Below are 16,083 nucleotides of genomic sequence, written 5' to 3'. Positions count from 1 at the left end.
TTATGGAACATAACGTACAGCAGAAATGAACCTGACACCACTCTGCTCTTGAATGATCTCCCTCAATTATTATAAGAATGAAGTCTACCACTAGAAAAATAATAAATTATAGAATTCTCCCACTCCCAGGTTTACTTTGATTCTGTGCAAATTTACCAGAATGAAAAGATTACATCTTCAAAGTAATCAGGCAAAAAAAAAAGTACATTGAGGTTTTTTTAAATTAAAATATTTCTTTTGACGAAGGGATTAGTCTAAGTTTGCACACTCAGTGTAATTAGTGCATATGGTCCAGCTGTGAAGAAATAGCTGAGGACTTCTAACTTATTATTAATTAGGCTCATTAAAATGCAAGTAAGAGAACGATGCCTAGACAAACAATACCTTATGTCATAAAGTCATTACTTGACAAGAGCTAGTCTTGCTAACAGAAGTCATTACTGATATTTTAAAGGAGCTTTTTTTTTTTCATACTCCATGGGTGCCAGTTAACTACTTTTGACTGACATCAAGGACAGACATGCAAAGCTGTAAGGAGCCAGCCGTACAGCACAGCAATTCTTTTCACATCATTTCAAAATATGTCTGGTTGAGGTCAAAGGTTGACAACCAAATGACAGGCCTTCTTCAATTGCTGTGGTGTCGCAGCAGGAGTGTGTCAGGGAAATTTTCCTAGGCCCCTCTGTGAATTTTTACATGTTCACATTTCTTTCCTTGTCTTGTAAGTGGGACAGGATTGGCAGATTTGTGATTAACACCTCAGAAGAAGTGTAGACACCATCCCAGGTTGGGAGCTCACGGTAACTGCAGCTAATAATCAAAAGGTTCTCCTTCCACATTAGCAGAGTACAAGAGACCAGCATTTTATTTGTGTTCATTTGTATTAGAAAAGGGATGTGAGATTAGCAAGGGCTTTTGCTGTGTCCATCAGTAGGACTTATTGCTTTTCTCACTATCAGCACATCTCTCAGTGATATTAGCGTAACAAAAATTGTCCTCTAGATGAAGAAGAAAAAAAGATCTTGTCATTAAATAACAATAAACAGGACACCAAACTACTTCCAGAGCATTAGAAATATGTCAGTTTCTTTAAAGTCTTTGTATGCTCACTTACAAATAACTCTACTGATGTAACCTCCACTCTAAATGCAACAAAAACTGCTATTGACAGGGGCTGAAATGAGCATCTACCTTTAACACAGGGTCAATTGATAAGTGCTCAGCTAGACTTCTGACTGATGTGAAGAGCTGTCAGGCAAGGTGCATGTTTATAAGTGCTGAGTAAGCACTTTAGAGATCTGAGTCATTGCTGTGTTTGGTAAAACAACTTGTGGTAGAAAGAAGAGATGAGAACTGGATAGCGAGAAATTAGGAAGGCAAGGAATGTAATTTTCCTTGGGTTTGGGCAATTAAAGATTGACTTAATAAAGACTTCCTATTGTCTGTTTATCATCCCCTTAAATCATTCTGTCTTCTAAACAAATAAAAAAAGGATATCTTGAGCATACCTGAGAACTGCTGTAGAAGTCAAAGTACTTCTAATCTTGTTCAGTCTCAGAGAACCTGCACCCTTTTTACCACCCTTGCTCCCCATACTCATCAAGCTTAAAGTTTTCCCCTAAATAGGTAAGTTTGGGCCTCTGGGACTATTTTTCAACATGTATTTCAAGATGTACTACACCTCTTACTTATCAAGCATATCCATGGCTGGATGTAGGAAAGGGTATTTCACTGCTGGAAATTATATATGGCATGGAAATGTAAATAAGTACAGAAATGCCTGGGAGATTCAATGAATTGAGCAGCTGAGACAAATGGGTAGATCTACATCTCGAGATATATATCTGGCATTAAAATAGAATATTACAAATCTAAGACACTGAAACTCCTAAGAAAGAGATGTGTCCTACAACTGGGCATTCACCATTCACATGTGAATCTACTACTTTTCATGACTGCATGAAAAGAATCCCACGTCCCCCTTAAGCGGATGCAGGAGTATCACAGAAGACAGCTTCTGTCATTGTTTACATCTTGAAATTGTGAGCGTTCTGTTGTACCTCAAATAGCTAAACTAGGTTTGCTGGTTTGCTGTAACCACTGGAAACTCTCATGAACTTGAAAATGTCCTGTCCCAGTCTTACGACATCTGTTTTTATTTCAGAATAGGGGGAAGACTTCAAAAACTAGGCAAGATCATGTTGGCTTATTCTACATTTGCTTACTCTTTAAGCACAGTGGAGAAAAGTGGTAGGGCACAGCAGATAATGAACTACGATGTATTTGAGGATAAAAGTGAAGAATTAGTTCGAGCTAAAGATATCACCAAAACCTTGCAATTAGGGCAAATTAAGACAAATTATACTTAAAACCTGTGCTAAAGTTTTAAGATTAAATTCTAAGCACATGAGCAAAAGTGGATCTGATCATATATCTTTATTCTAACTTTAATACATATCCCCATTGTCTGCAGGGTACAGGTAAGAAATTAAGTATGTACAAAGTGAAAAAAGGATTTTTGTCCTCAAGAATCTAGAAAAAGATCCTCACAAATCACAGCTCCTGAAATGTAGCCTCTGTTTCAAGATATCCCCCGTCTTCTGGACAATGTGAGCACTCAACATGATTGCACACAACACATAGCTGCTGATAAAATCTGTAGTCCAAACAATAGAAGTCTTTATACAGCCTCTATGTTGACAGAACACAGCCAGTTGCTCATGAAATGTTTGTCTGATGTGTGCATTTCAGAACTCATTAGACAATATGTAGAATACTCCTGGTCCTGGGGACCCTCAATACAAGACCGAATAACCTATTAACCTACTTCTTTGGTGGAAAACCTAGACTTTTTCTATCTATATCAAATGAAAGGCAAAATAAAGGGGGGGAAACACTTGATCTTTCCACATGGTCGAGAGGAAGTTTAGCCTCACACACTCCTCTTGAATTCATCACCAATCACCTGGCCTGGAACTGTCATGAGTGGCCAAATCTGGGACCGGGACATTTTTCCTTATACACACACTGACACATATTTGTATGTACATAGTTAACTTGCTGCAGGAGAGCAAATAATTTGTATTGAAAAAATAGATAATCTGAATTCTCTGTATTCTACCATATTCTTGAATGTATTGATTGCTAAAACTATTCCCTTCATGTTTAGTTCTTGATGCATAGCTAACCCTTTGCTTTCATGAAGAGTTTAATGTGAGCCTTTGGTAGTAAACTCAGAATAGGTTGATTAGTTTAAAATTTTTAGAGGCAAAAGGTCTGCTTTCTGAGAATATTTTGCAATATTCACTCAAAATAAGTTCCTTGAATATCTAAACAAATCCAAAAGCTTATTTGAGCAAATATGCACAAAATATAAAGTTAAATCTCGATATTTTTCAAAATGACTTTTTTTCTAGTTATTTTAAGTCTTCATGTGGGTGCAGCATTATTCCACTGCTGCAATTCTTCTACAGGTATCTTAAAGCTGTCCAAAGTCTCTTTATGTTTATCACTGGTGAATGATTAAGACAAAGAAACTGCAGAATGTGAAAAGGCAGCTTCCTTGTACACTTTATAAATAGTTGTACATTACATAAGTATACACACGATATATAGATCATACATGTGGAGAGAATAACAGTAAAAACAGAAGAAACAGTGATCATTCCCAGAGCAATGAGAGCTTGCAAGGTGTGAATCTCAGGTTGTTCTCCTCTTTAAGTGGTGCTCGCAGTAGTTTTAGGAACACTTCAGCAAATACCTCCCCCTCTACTTTAGGCAGTCAGAAATACAAAGCGGAGATGAGGATTGCCGTACAACAGCTGTGGCGAGTCCTGACTGAACAAACATAGAGCTAATTAAAAATGGTAGTGCTGTGGAAAAAGCGTGATGGGACTCTAGACCAGCCTTGTCAGAAATAGCCATAACACGGCTACCTAGAAATTAAAATACTGCCTGGCTGCACTTCGAGCTAAATGCTGACATCCAGGTGGGGCTGGCAAGAAGCTGAAACAGACTCATGTTTCATTCCTGTGTTCCTGCCAACGCAGAGTGGATGTATCTGTCACATGGGAAGAGGGTGGTGGGGAGGTCATCCGCCCATCGAGGTCCTCCCAGCATTGCAGGACCCTTGCAGCAGGCAGGAGATGCCTTCCTCTCCTTTCAATGCTGCAAGCATCCTCTGTGACCTTCCCGGCACACACTGACACATCCAGCCTAAATTTGCGTCTCACATCACCTCAGGATGCTCATGGCTAATTTCATTATTTTTGGAGAGAAAATGCAAATGAAGCCAGACAGCTGGTGCTTTCTTCGTGGCGAGGAGTGATGGAGGAGCCCGAGGCCCACCTCATCAGAGGATCTCGTACCCGTCTGCACAGACAGGGCCTGGTGGGAGGAAAGCGGGGAGGCTGCGGGAGCAGCGGGAACAGATGGCAGGCAAGGTAGGAAGATGGAGATGCAAGAGGGGCCGGAGCCATTCAGAGGAAGAGGCAGTGTCAGTTACCTGTAGGCTGATGCAGTCTTACGGGGCAGTTCTGCATCTCCCATGGTTTTTCAATACACCGGGGATGTGAAAGACAGTCGCCGGGTAGGTGTTGCTCAGTAGCCTTAAATTCGGGATGTTTTAGTCTGCTAATATTGCTTTAAACCAGCAAGGATCTCAGTTTGTTGTTCACACTGGCCAACTCCTCCTAAGAACGGTATAACCCTAACTTCATCGTGTCTGGAGGCTGTTTTTTACATTCCCTTTCAAGAGTAGGTAAAGACTTAAAAAAAAATAGAATTCCTCCACAATACACAAGAGAGGGAGAGATTTTAAGTCAATTTCTCTGATTATTCATAGAAGAAGGAAGGGAAAACAAAACCATGCCTGTAAAAAACATCTGTCAAAACATTGTCTGATAAAGCACCTTTACAAGAGGTCTGCAAGAATAATGCCACTCAGTATTTCATAGTGGTTCAAACCAGCTTGTAAGAACACGTTTCACCAAAATGTTTTCTGACATCTAAAAAGGTAATGAGACCAGAGGTGTCTTGCTTAGGAGAAGTTTCTATACTACTATTTTATTCTTCTTATTTTTCATGAAGTTTTTTTCCTGGAGAAGTCTGAAATCTTCTTTCATTCAAAACACCTGCAGGCAAGAAACAAATGTAGAATTATTTAACACATTAATTGAAGAGGTAGAAGCTTTCAAGGGAGCAGATCTCCCTCTTTCTAGGTGTTATAAGTAGATAATTTTAACAAAAAAAATAAAAGGAAAATAGATTTGAAGATATTAAAGTGAATAGCAGTTTTCAAGCATTAAGCAGGATGTAGGAAAGGGAAGAAAACTAATATCTAATATATATGTAGTCCTCTCCTCTGAAACATTTTAACAAATTAATTACCATGACTTCACATTTATCCTATGCTAAAAAAAAGCAATAGATACCCCTCTATATCTAAACAGAGTTTTCTTTGCTCCCTTTGTTTAATAATTATTCAGACCTGGCTAGAAATTGTAATAGTATGTCAGCTTATTATAAAATCTAATCGCTGATCTGTTAGGCAAGTAAGCAGAAGGTCAATATTACCACTGAAGCAAATTCATAGACTTCAGAGGAGACAACTGACACTCTGCTAAGAGACCTAATAAGTGGCGTTTGGCAACATGACTATTATAATAGCACAGACCTGATTCCCAGTACTTTTTTAGATAGCGATCTGATGTTAAAATTCTACCCTAAGTCTTATGGTCATCAGTTCAGAAATACATAGGCCTGTACAAGTTTTAGATCCCATTTGGTACAGGGTGCAAAAGGCTGTTGAGGGCTGTTGCAGGGGAACTCTCCGACTTCTTCCCTACCTCTTCCCTACCTCTGACTGATATATGTATAAAGCAAGCCAAATTTCCAACCACTTAATAGGTGTTACTTGTCCACCTCTGCCATGTGAATATTCTCAATCTTTTGGCCTATGTGCCTCCTCTACTCCTCCAAGTTTCTTCTCTTCCACATAAGATTATCCAAGACCTTTCCATCCCTCCTTTGTTTCATTTACAAACTTTGAGAGGCACAAAGATTCCATTTTGGAACACTGCCTGCACTCACCAATTTTTCCTCAGGTGTCGCATGCCCTCATATATGCAATACTTCCTCCATTCTCCCCCTGAAACCTTTCCACTATGTTTTTGTTTTTTCAAATGAGACTACAGTTTACCTTTCCTTCTTAGTCTCCATCTCAATCTGCTGCCACCAGTTGCTTCATTTAGCTTCTTGCCTTAATATTCCTCTCTGATTTTGACCGATAGCTTCTTTATTCTTCTGCTCACCATCTTTCTTCCCCTCACACTTCAGCATCCATGATGAAGACAGCGGAACATCAGCTGCATTTCCTATCTTAATATCTTCCATTTGCATGTATCCCGCAAATGTATTTCAACCCTCTTATCCTCTCTCCAACAACAAAAAGTAGGGCTATTCATTTTACATGTTCTATGCTAACTTTTGTTCCTCTCTGGTCCCTTTGCTGCTAAGATGCCTCTCTGACTTAATATCCTTCAGCACTGTCCGTCAGCCTGCCATCTTGACATGACTTTCAACCCACCAGCTTTGACACATTCTACTCTCACTTCTCTAAGCATAATGCTTGGGAGTTCTTCTTTAAAGAGAAGGACCTGGGGGTGCTGGTTGACAGCCGACTGAACATGAGCCAGCAGTGTGCCCAGGTGGCCAAGAAGGCCAACGGCATCTTGGCTCGTATCAGAAATGGGGTCACCAGCAGGTCCAGGGAGGTTATTCTCCCTCTGTACTCAGCACTGGTGAGACCGCACCTTGAATACTGTGTTCAGTTCTGGACCCCTCACCACAAGAAGGATGTTGAGGCTCTGGAGCGTGTCCAGAGAAGAGCAACGAAGCTAGTGAGGGGGCTGGAGAACAAGTCTTATGAGGAGCGGCTGAGAGAGCTGGGGTTGTTTAGCCTGGAGAAGAGGAGGCTGAGGGAAGACCTTATTACTCTCTACAACTACCTGAAAGGAGGTTGTGGAGAGGAGGGAGCTGGCCTCTTCTCCCAAGTGACAGGGGACAGGACTAGAGGGAATGGCCTGAAGCTCCGTCAGGGGAGGTTCAGGTTGGATATCAGAAAAAAATTCTTCACAGTAAGAGTCAGTGGGTACTGGAACAGGCTGCCCAGGGAGGTGGTTGAGTCACCTTCCCTGGAGGTGTTTAAGGAACGGGTGGATGAAGTGCTTAGGGACATGGTTTAGGGAGTGTTAGGAATGGTTGGACTCGATGATCCAATGGGTCCTTTCCAACCTTGTGATTCTGTGATTCTGTGATTCTCCTTGACTAACTTTTGCAGAGCCTTAGCTTTGGTTTTAAGTTACCACGGCATTTTTCTCTATATTTTTCCTCAAAAAATATGTAATTATGCTTGTGCATCTTCTTGTTGACAGAAAAAGTTTGAGGGAAATGTCAGAAGCAGCTTAATCTTCTAGGTGAGTTGCTCTCCACCTATAATACTGACTCCTCTTTCACATGAAACAATTACAAGCCTCTCTGGGAAAAGGAGTGGGATTTTACAGCTCAGGAATTAGGGCATTCATCACAGTAAGGATCATCCTTGAATCAGCTTTCAAGGATCAATTATGAATTTCAATTATACAGTCATTAAAAAAGAGAGGAACATTGACCAAAGAACAGTCAGAGGAATGCATCTGACAGGAGCTTGTACTTTTATAGTTACTGATACGTTAAAGTCTCGCCAAACTTGAAGGAATTTTGGGCAGGAGTATCAACAGAGTGGTAATTACTGTAGGAACTCTACAGGTAGACACAGGGGCATGTCAGCTCCAAGCAGATATGAGCTGTATAGCAATTCCTCCACCAGCTCCCGTTGAGGCTGAGGCATAGCACAACAAAGCTGTGTGTGAGAGACTCTAGCTGAGGACTAAAAGTTTTTTAATCTGATCTGCTCTACACTTCCAGCTGTGCAAATAACACTCACACAGGACCATGCTGACAGATTTCCACTGCTTCTTGTTCAGGAGATATCTTAACAAACTCACTATGTCTCTGCATAGCCCTGTGTGTTAAGAAGTAGGATAATATTTGGCACTGAAAATTACAGCTCCCTAAGGAGTTGTGAATTATTTATTTATTTTTTTTAAAAAAGACTCCAGAGTTAGAAAATATTTTCTCTTTAAATGCCCTCCTTCAGGAATAGGGTCAAAGTCACACTTGATAATCAATCAGGTTTTTATTGATTAATCAGACAAATGATCTGTTAACATGCCTAAGATAAATAGAAGCTTCCTTTTTTTAATCAGAGACACTCTGCTTAGCCATCAGCAGCTACAAAAGCAGCAGCACAGACGTGTCAAGTTCAACATGTTTTCACTCTGTGTTACTGAGCTCAGCAGTAAGACCATTCATTAATTTCCACTTCTCCTCAATCCACCTTCTGTGCACCTGATTTATATTCACCTGCTGCCAATTTAGCACCCTGAAGAACCACACTTGCAGTGGCAGCAACTTCACGTTACTGCTGCCTGGGTCCATGTTTTAGTCCCTCTTAAAGTTACCTCCACTGTAGAGCTCTTTCTGTCTAACCTCCAGTTTGCTTAAAACCCACACTGACTACGCAGCCAGCTCATTTGGCCTTTTACCTTCTTATTTCATGTACCTTCATTTACATCAGGAAACAAAACATCCAGCAGTGTCTGAAATAAAGGATGCCGGCTGTAAAATGGAAAACAGGCCTCTTTAATCATAGAACCATAGATATTTGATTTCAGATCATGTTCTTTGCAGCCTCTTCCTTCCATGTGTTGTCCATGCAACCAAAAATATATGACAAAGATGGTGCTAAACATGCTGTATTTACCCTGCAAAGAGCCTTCTTTTTGGAAGACCAGGTGGAAAAAAGAAACTAATGCACTCACCTGTTCTCTTTCTGTCTCTTTGGAACTTCAGTAGAAACTGCAGGCTCTGGAAAAGTAGTCCTCTTCCTTCAGTTGAATCCAAAGATTCAATCTTTTTGACACTATATATTGCCAGTGCCCCAAAGGCTGAAGTCCAGCAATCTTTCTCTCTTTAAGAAGGAACACATGCCATGAAAACTAGAAAAGGAAATGGGCTGATGATGTATCTTCAAGTGTTGCATAGCAGCAGAAACAACAGCAGTCATTCCAGCTCTGGTCTTGGCCTCCACGCCAGTCAGTGTGATTTTTTTGTTAGGAAATTCACACACCCGAATGCTATGCAAACCTTCAAAGATTAGTTTAACATGATAATTTCTAAACTTAATTTCTTTTGTCAATAAGCCCTACTTACAGAGGAAAGTCCTCTAACTCCATGTTCATTAGAAATTCATAAATGACAGTATTTATCCATCACAGCACTTTAGGATGCACAGGGAAGAAGTATATACACATCCGTAGTCACAATACTTGGAAAGAAACTGGAAGATACAGATCTAAAGCATTAAATGTGACTCCTCTATTTATTAGACTGTAGTTACTCAGAAGTGGGTAAGGGTCTTCTCAGCCTTCCCAGTGGTATTTAAAAGGTGATGAAAGTACACCAGGAGAGTAAGCGGAGTATCATCATACTCACATATCTGGTATGAGGTCTAGTTCAGAGTTCTGGCCTTCATACAGAACCAAACTGTGTTTTCTTCAAAGTTTGCTGATGAAATCCCATAGTCCAGTGAAATAGAAACAAAAATTCTGTTCTCTTAAATGAAACCAGGATTACTTCTGGCCTTGATATGGTAGTATGCAATAAAAAGGATTGTCAAAATTGACGAAACTGACAGCTTAACTTGTACAGATCACAGAAAAAAAAGATTTCTAGTTGAAGAGCTCACAGTTACGAACCTACCATGAGTGTAACATTTTGGAAATACAATATAGAAAGATCCCTCTTGGTGAACAGGTTTAGAATAATTGGATTTCCTTCTATATTATTTTAATTTTTAAATATAATAATGAAAGTGTAAAGCAGCACCATACGGTCCTATCTTTCACAGGTTATTTATGAAAATATAGAGAGAAAGTTTTTAAATACTTAGCTATGAAATAGCAGTTAAAAGAACAGGTTCTGAGATTTTTTCTCACTTACAGACAAGCAAATATTTCTCATTTAAGGAAGAGTATATATACTGTAGGCACATGAGAGAACTCTAGAAAGTAACCAATGCCATGTCAGGTCTGCATTTCTGTGACATTTGGATTTTCATTTAAGGCAGAGATTGCATGTTAATTTGTACCCCTGTGTACTTGATATCTACCAGTACAAGTAACAAGTAAATGCATCAGAGAATTCAGACTACTTGAGCTATTTCTTTCTTCTCTCCAACTGTACACCACATGATGCAAATGCAATTTAGCAACAAGTGTACTAACTTCAGCCGTATGAGAAATCCCACAGAATCTGATGGAATTGCTTGTATGCTTATCATTTAGTCTTGCTTTGTCATGGTTGTATTGAGATATCAGTTATCACTCTTACTCATGAACAGGGGTTCAAGGAAAGAAAAATACAATTAAAGACAAGCATCTTCATTTATGAGTTAGATTAGTTGATTTTCACCTGAACCAATCAAGAATTTCCAGTAAGAAGCAAACTTAGTGTATCAAGACATATAGACTTCCTTCATCTAGCTCTCCAATTTTGCACCGTATCAGGAGTCAAGACTGAGATACTCTTCTATGGCAAGCGATTATTAGCTGGACATAATTTTGTCTGCCATGTCGGAGATAATTTTCATGGAGAAGCTAACGTTCTACAGAGAGGACAGGACAACTTCAAGAAGTCGATTCTTTATGGATTATTAAAGGCATCTGAAATTACGAAGAAAGCCCATGGAGAAACATTGATAGATACATGACATCAGCCACAGGAGGTGGTTCGAAGTGGAGGAGTCATAATGAGTTAGATGTATCATGGAAGGTACTTCTGTGCTTCATCCTTTGTCCTTTCCAGGGTATTACTCACATGTAATTTCCCGCTATGTTGTATGACGTTTACTAAGATTTTAGGACCGATCCCTTTGAGCATTAGCCTAGGAGAAATGATCCTGACCAATACAGACAGTCATTTGCATAACATGTATTGTTGCTTTGACCTCACGTAAATACTGGCAATTGTGAATTATCCACTAGGGTGAGTTTTCATTGTGTCCTACACTCTATGTCAAATCTACAGATGGTTTAAGTAAAAGTTTTTGAATTTGACTATGAATGTAACTTAAAAAAAAAATTAAATTGTTAGAACTGCAGCTTTGAGCAAGATTGTGCTTTCCCATTTTTGAAAAAAAACACAGAAGGAAACAGCCTCCTTCAGGTCTGTAGAGCTTAGTCCACACCCAGACCCATTATAGTGGTTTCAACTGAATTCCCACTAAATTAGTTTATTTCGTATTAGAACAGTGCCAGAGCAGACTATAAGAGGGTATTTAGACACCATCAGAATTAGGCACTACTTCCATAGAGGTAAATAGTGAGACTAATCTGCTCCTGAAAGCAACAGAGCACTAACTAATCACTTAAATGTAGAGTATACAAATGCTGAACAATACAATAGCAGAGAACAATAAAAAATGAGGCATAAAGTATATCTTACTGTATGTATTAAAACTTTCTTTAGAACTGAGGGGTGCTTCAGTTGAAGGATTCAATAAAAGACTAAAATTAATATAAAATATAAACCCATTTAAAATACAGTCTAGAAAAGGAAGCTTTTATCCCGAAAACACTCAAGCATTGCTCTGTGCTGAAAAAATACAGCAATAGAAGAATATTAACATCTATTCAAAATTAAATTTCTCTGAATTGCTTAATTGCTTTCACCTCAACTTTCTGGTCTCTAAAATCTGCATTCTGTTTTCACCACTGTATGGCAACTTCAATTTGATATCTCATTCATAGCCAAGCTGTGCATGAACTCTGTTTAGTGCAAAGCTTTGCAAAAAAAAAAAAAAAAAAAATCTTATTTGACCATGAACTTCAGATGATCTAGTTAGCGTTACTGTCAAGCATCCCGCGGTCTTTTTGAAAAGCAGGACTTGTCCATGTTGCCCTCTGGCCAACTTCAGTGGGATTGAAGCAGTAGCGAGAGCCATCAAACTGCCTGACAGCTTGTCACCAGTGAGACTCCATTAATTTACACACATTTTCCACTGTTTGGCACTTACCATGATAACTCTTTTCTTTCCAAGCAGCTCCTGTTTGCATTTAACACTCGGGTTAATTTTCATCAGAGTTTAAATTTAGCCATCAGTTATTTCAGGGGAGCTGTCAGCCAACATATGGAGAAAAAAAATCCTTCTGAATTTATAATAAAGTGGAATCTGTTGAATGTGAAACAAAACCCAACTGCAATATACTGCAAGGCCCCAATGGGGGGACCAGGGTCAGAAAAGAATAGCAGAGTGGATTAGTTGTTCTATTCACTAGAGTGGCATCTGAGCACCTCAGGAGCTTCTTGATATATCAAAAAATGATGGAAAGACACAGTTCAATTTGTCCCCCTTTTATAAAGGATAATTAACCTGTCAGTCTTGCTACTTTAACAACTTCATTAAATTGGAGCAGAAATGGGTGCAGGGAGCCCCTGTCTTTATCCGAAAATGAGCACAGGGCAATTGTTGGAATGGTCGAATAGCCACCTTCTTCCATCTTCCTCCCCTCTAGAACAGCACGATGGTTTTTGGTTTGTTTTCGGGTTTGGTTTATTTTTTTTTAAACCTGGATTTAAACACACTTCCTTAAAATACAGAACCAAGCTGCCTCTCATATGTGTAACACTAGGAATCAATCGCACAGGATGAAAATAATCAGGCATGCAAACAAGGAAGGAAAACTGCATCAATTAAAGATGGAGCTTGGAGGGCTGCTGTAAAACCTCAAGTGTACTGTGACGCTTCTCAAAGATATGATTAGCCAGAAGGAAACAAACAAAACTACTAGTTTCATCTGAAGAAAATAGAAACTATGATTTATGTTTGAAATGAGTTAAAAATTGTGTCTATAAAATGAAAAAGTCTCCAGGCAATTTTATATTAAAAGGAAACAACAAATTAATGCATATACCTCTCAAAGATACATTTAAGATTTCATAAGTAATACTCCTTATAAATAATTAGCTTGATACGGACTAAATTATGGCCAGTCCAAAAAGCTTCACCTGGTACTTAAGTGTACTCCACTGTTTTGTTAGATGTTTTTTTGCATATTATAGTATTTTCCTCCCCAGAGCAATTGTATGAGTGCAAAAGGATTAAAGACATCAGAGGAAAACTGTTTCCCAGGTTATCAGCTTCCATAACAACAGGAAGACTGAATATCCTGTGTACCACTAAACTGTAATCTTGCATTTCAGAAGTTGAACCTATTCTTGTTGATTACTCAAAGAGCCTTCTGCTGTTACTACATAAAATAAACCCTGGTGCTTAGCTCATTGAGAAGAATCATGCTCATGTGAAGAATCTCATTGCTTTTATCCAGAAGGTAAACTTTATGTAGCATAGTCAAATATTCAGATGAAAACAATGCTATAGATTCACTTACTGCACGTGAAATTGAAATAAGTTAATTATAAATAAAATTATAAATTAATCAGGTTAAAATAATGAGGTTTTTTTTTTTACGTTTTTGCTTGTTTGTTTTTAAATGTTGATATATGTTCCATCTCTTGAATAAAACTTCATGGTCAACAAGAACAGGATTTCATCATCTTAAAAACCCAAAAGGAACATAATTGGAAATGATAGCCACCACAAATTCCCTGTAAGAGTAATAAAACTTACTTTTATTTGTATTATCTATATTTATAAACTATTTTGTTGTCTTTTAATCTTAAGTGTCCTACTAATGAAATAATGGGATTACTTTCTAATTCACTGTGTACAAACCCATAATTGAAACAGAGTATATTTTCAGCTTCATTTCAATGTTCTACTTTTGGAACTGTATACAAATTTGCAACAACATTTAAAAGTCACTTCAATTTTACTGTATTAATTTATATTTAAAAATTCGGGCACAGAAACTGAAGATATTAATGTGCCAGAGCAAATTAATGTGCCACATTGGACTTCCATTTTAACTAGAGAAATATACACAATCTTGTTGCCACAGACATGAACAAAACTATAAAGATAAATTAGCTAAAAATAGGATATTTATATTCTCAATCTTATGATAGTGACAAAAAAATTAAATTCTTTTCAGTCTGAAGTTGTAGGAAGTGTTCATCCGCACATCAATATAAGAAAGTTCTTTTTATGTCAAATAAAGGAATTGTGCTTAATTTTTATGCTTAATTAATTAAACAATTTTCTGTAATGTAGCAAACTATATTCCTTAGCAAAAAGTCAACCACATACTGAAAAAGTGAAGTCTGAATTTAAACACTGCAATGACAGGAATCTATTTCATAAAACAGATGCTTGGTTGTCTCTACATTTATAATTTATAACTTTACAAATTAATAAAAAGCTAAAATTTTCCTTAACTCATCTGTTATGTTTTCTGGTTTTATTCATAATTATCTTTAAAGAAGATATCTGGTAGGCTTCCAGCCTTCATTGTATAGATAAAAATCACAGCCCCAAACTTAACGCAGTAATTTATTTGGCATACTTTGCATCATTCCAACATAGACCACTGTCTACCTGCATTTGTAAATAGAAATTAAAAGCTTGATAGTCTTTTCCACAGTGTTACTGTGAAAGTCAGAGTGAAATTCAAAATGGCAACTGCTCTTGCCACTGGTGGTTTTCCAACTTGTACACTGCCTTAAAAATTGGGGTTGCAGACATGGAATGTCAGTATTTCACCAGAGCACTGACATCCCACTTTTTTATACAGCTTGGCATGTTTGTTAGCTTCTTCTTTTAAAGAAATGCCTGGGGCCACGGAGAGAGGAAGAATCCTGCACTTTGTTAGATGTATAAGCAGGGCTAGCAGGAGAGGCATAGCAGTGAGGAAAAAAAAAAAGCACCCAAATTCCTTGTGAAATAATGTTGGAAGACCAGAAATGTTACAAAGGCAACAGAAAGGACAAGCTATCAGTCAAGGTTTACTGAACATCTGCTAAAAGTACATGAAGTACAGCAGGTGTAAAGTTTAAGAACCCATTAAGCATATCCTGCTCAGTATTTGAAGAATAGAGAGAGCTTCATAGTAAGGTTTCTATAATTAAAACATATGAATGCAGTGCCTAATTAATCAAAAAAGTATGAATGTATAAGAACATATGGAGGTATGTGTGTGCATATGTAAATAAATCACTGTTTATATAAGTACTTTCATTTCCTTTCCATTCTCCAGCACACTTTCTCTATGTGCTCAGTCTTGATGACTGAAAGAACTTTATACTATTTTTCAGATTATACTCTTACCTATTTGTACTTCTAGTTTAAATTTTAACCTCCTTTAAAAAATCGTCTATAAGAAAATACTCTCATCAGTGTAGTTTAGTAATGTGAGAAATTTTAACGTTCACTACAAAAGAGTTTTTATTAATGTCTAAAATATGGTGGTAATGACTACCATGGCTGTTAATAGGAAAACAGGAAAGCTCAGCTATCTGTAGATAGAAAAAATACACAGATAGCAGTATGGCCCATCATGTATAATGAAATGCTTAAATTGACTTAGATCTAATGACTATAGTTTATACACTTTAAAATAAATACGTCAGGTATTCAGTAGTTGCAGTATCTTCATAAATGCCAGAAATATTTTTTCTTTAATGATTGTATTTTAATTTGCAATCGTTTTGTTCCAACATTGAAATGAGAAATGCAATTAAAAGCAAATAAGAAAACAGCAGTCGCAGTCCCGTGTTTTGAATGGCTATTAAAGTTCAATAACTATGGCCATATAACTATATGAAAATGACACCATATTAACATGAGATTGATTCAGAGTTACATTAACATATCTGAACTATAGGTCATGTCAATCTGGGTCAAAATTGAAAAATCTTAACTGATGTTATTCTTTAACTGTTGTTTGCTTTTATTCCAGTATTCTACAAAGCAAAGAAAACAGACTTAGGAGTACTTAGTACAGTAAGGCTTGGAGAATAGGATCT

The sequence above is a fragment of the Cuculus canorus genome, chromosome 3 (assembly GCF_017976375.1).
Source record: "Cuculus canorus isolate bCucCan1 chromosome 3, bCucCan1.pri, whole genome shotgun sequence".
NCBI classification, from domain to species: domain Eukaryota; kingdom Metazoa; phylum Chordata; class Aves; order Cuculiformes; family Cuculidae; genus Cuculus; species Cuculus canorus.
Note: the sequence above shows the minus strand (reverse complement) of the source record.